This window comes from Scyliorhinus torazame, chromosome 24 (assembly GCF_047496885.1).
Source record: "Scyliorhinus torazame isolate Kashiwa2021f chromosome 24, sScyTor2.1, whole genome shotgun sequence".
Taxonomy (NCBI): Eukaryota; Metazoa; Chordata; class Chondrichthyes; order Carcharhiniformes; family Scyliorhinidae; genus Scyliorhinus; species Scyliorhinus torazame.
Window position 1 is genome coordinate 42,424,956 of NC_092730.1, and position 6,000 is coordinate 42,430,955.

General features: G+C 45.3%; 3 non-coding genes across 3 annotated transcripts; 2 read left to right on the forward strand and 1 right to left on the reverse strand.

Annotated features, from left to right (window-relative positions):
• Nucleotides 1-897: 897 nt before the first annotated feature.
• Nucleotides 898-970, reverse strand: trnak-cuu (transfer RNA lysine (anticodon CUU)). The gene has a single exon. It is a non-coding gene; the product is annotated as a tRNA-Lys (tRNA).
• A 390-nt stretch (nucleotides 971-1,360) lies between these two features.
• On the forward strand, nucleotides 1,361-1,442 carry trnal-uaa (transfer RNA leucine (anticodon UAA)). Its single transcript has one exon. It is a non-coding gene; the product is annotated as a tRNA-Leu (tRNA).
• A 4,054-nt stretch (nucleotides 1,443-5,496) lies between these two features.
• On the forward strand, nucleotides 5,497-5,587 carry trnap-agg (transfer RNA proline (anticodon AGG)). Its single transcript is given in 2 exon segments — nucleotides 5,497-5,532; nucleotides 5,552-5,587. It is a non-coding gene; the product is annotated as a tRNA-Pro (tRNA).
• Nucleotides 5,588-6,000: the final 413 nt, after the last annotated feature.

Sequence of the window (6,000 nt, forward strand, 5' to 3'; positions counted from 1 at the left end):
GATTGTGGAATCCATGTCGTACCCATCAAACTCTGCTACTCACCTGACTGAGATTTGGTCTGGATCTGGAAATCACAGGTAGTGTTCGCGAGTGGAGGGAACACTCTGCAACTCAGTCTGTGGAACAGTTTGTGAGAGCAGGGTTCCTTCAATATGAGTCAATATCTAGTACTGTATGTGAGGGTGGGATTCAGTTTCTATCAAACATTGGTACTGAATGTCAGTGTGGAAATCTTTCTGTATCTATCAATCACAATGTCTGTTTGGGAAAAGTGAGATTAATACGTAACATCAGCACGGCTGTGACAGACAGAGAAAGACACACAGTAAAGCAGGAAGAGACTATCAGGACACACACACAATGACACACAGAAAAGGTGCCGAGCAAACCAGCAAGATACTGAGATGGAAAAACTGGTTATTTACGAAAATGTGTTTCCTGCTGCACACATATAGGCCCTGTTTGTAAATGTATATCCTGCTGTGTAACCGTGCTCTCTGCTGTGTAAATGAGCTCTCTGCTGTGTAACCGTGCTCGCTGCTGTGTAACTGAGCTCGCTGCTGTCTAACTGAGCTCTCTGCTGTGTAACTGTGCACCCTGCTGTGTAACTGAGCTCTCTGCTGTGTAACTGTTCTCTCTGTCGTGGAACCGTGACTCTGCCTGTGACAGATCTTCACTGTGGTTGTGTCAAATCATTCCCTGTTGTGGAAATATGTCCTCTCTGAAGCAGAACCTTTCTGCGCCATTACTGAGACGAAATTTCAATTACAGATTTTTTAGTCTTGCCACCAAGGGTTCGTTCAGACCTCTGGATTCCCAGTCCAGCGACATAACCTTGAGTTCCTGTTGTCAAAACAGTTCGTTCAGCATCAATATTTTCAGATAATAATGTAGACCGCCCAACGTGGGGCTCGACCCCACGACCCTGGGATTAAGAGTCCCATGCTCTACCGACTGAGCTAGCCGGGCTGATGCTGTACTAACTATTAAACTTCTTCCTGTCGAGAGTCGCTGCGGTGCTCATTCGGAGGGTTAGTCTTGACTCGTTGGGCCGAATGGCCTCCTTCTGAGCTGGATATTCTACGATTCTATGATCCAAGGATGTTGATGCGGTGGAGTCCTTCTGCCATACTGCCCACTCCTGACACCATGTAGAAATGCTGCTCTCTCAATGACTGGCGACCAAGGATTTGGAATAAAAATAACTGACTTAATAGTTGTGCAGCTGCTCCTGGCTTGTGCTCTGACCGCGATCCGGGGAGAACTGCCGGAATCCCGACACGTGATCATGTTAGTTGCGTCATCAGATCATCATGTATTCTATCGACCAAATTACTAATGAATGACACATTGGACGCACCTGCGATGGCCGAGTGGTTAAGGCGTTGGGCTTAAACTCCAGTGTGGTTTTCCCGCGCAGGTTCGAGCCCTGCTCGCAGCGACTTTGATTCGGAATGTTTGTTCAACTACTCCCACAAACCGCTGACTCCGGAATGAATCGGAATTCAGATTGGCTGTAAATAAACGGTTGGAACGTTCTTCGAGTTCAGTCCGATATGTAACAATTTTTTGGGAAACTGAACAAAATATAAAGATGGAAACGTGATTTGCTTTCATTAAGCTGAATGTATTTCTGGGTAAAAAGATCGTGGTAGAAATGGAACATATTTTATCTCTCTATCTGTTTCTTTGTTTCTTTCTCTCTCCCTCACTCACTGTTTTTGTGCTTCTCCGGGGACTGATTGGATTCACAGTGAAACTCAGCCCCATCTCACCCCAACTCTTTTGGACGAATACGTCCTGGTGATGGACGGTCCTGAATCAGTGGAAGAATCGACAAACTATTCCATTCTTGGCTCTGTGAGAAGTTCCATTCCTGGTTGTGAGGTGGCTCTGAGATAAAGGGATCGAGAGAGAACGAGGTGACTGCAGTCTGACTCTTACTCTGAAAACCAGTTAGTGCGCCCTTGTAGAAAGTGGATGTGTCTGAGAACAGGAGGAAAGCAGATCATGGGCCTGTGATTGATTTTATTGAGCCGGACATTGAAAAGTGAAGCAAACTTTTAACCAGTCAGCGCCTGTCTGAGAGCTCGGAAGGAATTACGGTTGACATTGAGACAGTTCAGAGTGAATTTTTACAGCAAATCGAAACTTCAAGAGGTGTTGGTATATTGATTTCAGAGAGAATGTCATAATACCTTAGAAGATCAGTTGCGCTTGTTTTTGTTTTGTTCGGTAATTTGGGGAATCTATTTGGAGCGGGTGCAGTTGGTCAATATCTGTGCCTCTTGCTTGTCCAGCTGCCCGTGCAACAGCAGCTCCATTCCTATCCAGATGTGTGGACAGAAACGGCAAACCCACATTATTGTATCCCCGCGGAGGTTCTAAACCCGCTCGCAGCGGCTCTGCTCCGGAATATTTACTCAGCTCCATAAACAAACCACTGACCACACAAAAGACCGGGGCTCCCATTGCCTCTCATTGATGGTTTTCACCCAATTTGGCTGTTTAAGGAATGAAAGCAAAAATTTATCGCGTCTGGTATCAGCATTTTTAAATAAACTACACTAAACGTATAAAACAATACTTTATAAATGATAATTAACCAATATTAATCAATATTAATAATGTTTCCTGCAACGATTGGAAGGAAAAGCCCATCCCATCAGATCAGGATATGTTGGGAATGGACCGGAGTGAAACATTCCCAGACCATGTCCAACATGTTTCTCCTCAGCATGAAAACTCCCCGCGGAAAGACTGAAACAGACACTCATTTGATCACATCATGATTGACATCACTCACACCTTAACCATGAGACCACTGGGGAAGTCATGATGGCTTCGAATTTCTCCTAAAATGCCAACTGAACCCACTGACTGGCAGAATTACATTACCCACGTGATTGGCGAGGCGCATCCACAGGCCGACTTGGCGAGTGGTGAAATCTGACATCACTGCTTCTGATCATCACCAGAACAGAGAGATAAATGTCACATTGTTCATTCACATTTCTGATTTATAATTGTGGGGAAACTGATGGGCTTTGGGACGCAATTAAAAGTTATTTTAACTGAGATCAAATCAGCGGCTGGCTCGTTGGTCTGGGGAGACCTGAGCCACACACAGCAGCAGAGACTGCAGATAGAGAATGACTCGAATATTCACATGTCACACCAGAGAACACATCGGAGAACACTTCAGCAGTCAAGGGCATTCAGCCTCTGATCTCCGGGTAAGCGTGACAACAGAATCGCCGAGCAGAAACTTGTAGCCAAGTTCCGCACACATGAGTACGGCCTCAACCGCGACCTTGGATTCATGTCGCATTACATTCGCCCCGCACCATCTGGCCTGGGATTGCGGAATCCTACCAACTGTCCCGGCTTGAGACAATTCCCACCTCTTTAACCAGGGGTTACCCCTATCTCTGGATCTGTAAAGATTTAATTACCTGCAAATGCTCTCATTCAAAACATTTTCTTGCATCTTTGACTTTGTAAATATATATGTTTCCGGAACATACCTCTTCATACACCTGAGGAAGGAGCAGTGCTCCGAAAGCTAGTGTTTGAAACACACCTGTTGGACTTTAACCTGGTGTTGTCAGACTTCTTACTGTGCACATCAGAGACTGAGAGATAAAGATTCATTCACCACCCAAATGCCTATATGCCCCCCCCCCCCAACGGACACACAAGCGCAATGCCACTGAAAGTGTTGTCATGATTCTGATATGCAGACGTTTTAACGGAAACTGGCAAACAACAGAATGATTTTATCCACTCAATAACAATATCAGAGATTGATCATTACAGATTTAGTTCCACCTTCACACAGAATTTCAGAGAATGAAAGATACTGAATGAATGACAGACTCTCATACAGTCCCAGAGGTTCTCTCAAAGCGATTTAACTGAATCCCAAAGACAGATTGTTACAGTAGATGTGCAACAATCCTAGGAATTACCGGAATATTATAAATATGGAATGAATCTGACTCTGTCATACAGTGTCAGAGACTGAAATATACATGAATTATATTTCAAAATTGATCGCATTTAGCAGGGTGGTAGTGTCAAATAACCCGATGGAGCGAATCCTCAATGTGAAGATGGGGCCTTGTCTCCACAAGGACTGTGCAATGGTCACTCTGAACATATAGAGTATGGGACACGGAGTTCCACAGACTGAATCCTACTTTCCACACGACACCACTGACTGGATTGGATTGGATTTTTTTATTGTCACGTGTACCGAGGTACAGTGAAAAGTATTTTTCTGCGAGCAGCTCAACAGATCATTAAGTACATGAGAAGAAAAGGGAATAAAAGAAAATACATAATAGGGCAACACAACATGTACAATGTAACTACAAAAGCACTGGCATCGGATGAAGCATACAGGGTGTAGTGTTAATGAGGTCAGTCCATAAGAGGGTCATTTAGGAGTCTGGTGACAGTGGGGAAGAAGCTGTTTTTGAGTCTATTCATGCGTGTTCTCAGACTTCTGTATCTCCTGCCCGATGGAAGAAGTTGGAAGAGTGAGAAAGCTGGTCGGAGGGATCTTTGATTATGCTGCCTGCTTTCCCCAGGCAGCAGGAGGTGTAGATGGAGTCAATGGATAGGAGGCATGTTCGTGTGATGGACTGGGCGGTGCTCACGACTCTCTGAAGTTTCTTGCGGTCCTGGGTCGAGCAGCTGCCATACCAGGTTGTGATGCAGTCAGCTAGGATGCTTTCTTTGGTGCATCTGTAAAAGTTGGTAAGGGTTAATGTGGACATGCCGAATTTCCTTAGTTTCCTGAGCAAGTATAGACGCTGTTGAGCGTTCTTAGTAGTAGCATCGAAGTTGGTGGACCAGGACAGATTTTTGGAGATGTGCACCCCTAGGAATTTGAAACTGCTTACCATCTCCACCTCGGCCCTGTTGATGCTGACAGGGGTGTGTACAGTACTTTCCTTCCTGAAGTCAATGACCAGCTCTTTAGTTTTGCTGGCATTGAGGGAGAAATTGTTGTTGCCACACCACTCCACTCAGTTCTCTATCTCCCGCCTGCATTCTGACTCGTCGTTATTCGAGGTCCGGCCCACTATGGTCGTATCGTCAGCAAACTTGTAGATGGAGTTGGAACCAAGTTTTGCCACACAGTCGTGTGTGTACAGGGTGTAGAGTAGGGGCCTAAGTATGCAGCTTTGCGGAGGCCCGGTGTTGAGGACTATTGTGGAGGAGGTGTTGTTGTTCATTCTTACTGATTGTGGTCTGTTGGTCAGAAAATCGAGAATCCAGTTGCAGAGTGGGGAGCCAAGTCCTAGGTTTTGGAGCTTTGATATGAGCTTGGCTGGGATTATGGTGTTGAAGGCGGAGCTGTAGTCAATCAATAGGAGTCTGATGTAGGAGTCCTTGTTTTCGAGATGCACCAGCACAATTGAGCTGAGACAATAAGCTTCGGGAGGCAATGATAAGCTGGTTTGAGTGAGTCGCAAATGTGATTTGGCTCGTTGGTCTAGGGGTATGATTCTCGCTTAGGGGCTACCATTTGTGATAAAATGCGAGAGGTCCCGGGTTCAAATCCCGGACGAGCCCTGTTGTTGTTTTTTTTTAAATCACGACGATGATTGAATGAAGTCGGGAGCAGGTTTGCGCCCCAGAGAATATATCAGTGCTGAACACGTGAAGAAACGAACACATCATTTAAAGACCGTTTCACCATGGTGTAGGACTCTGAATGTATCCTGAAACATGTAAAACAAACGAACGCTTGTGCATCCAGGTAGTTGGCTGAATGCAATGGTTGTATGTAACCCCGATAAATCTTTGATTTATTTGCTGAACAAGAATCTTTCAATCTCTGCCTTAAAAATAATCGATGTCCCGCTTCCGCCGCCTTCTGAGGTAGAGTTCCAAAGTCGCACAACTCTCTACGAGGGAGAAATTTCCCCATCTACGTCCGAAAAGGGTGACATCCGTTTTTTTCACTCCCACAAGCAGTGACATCC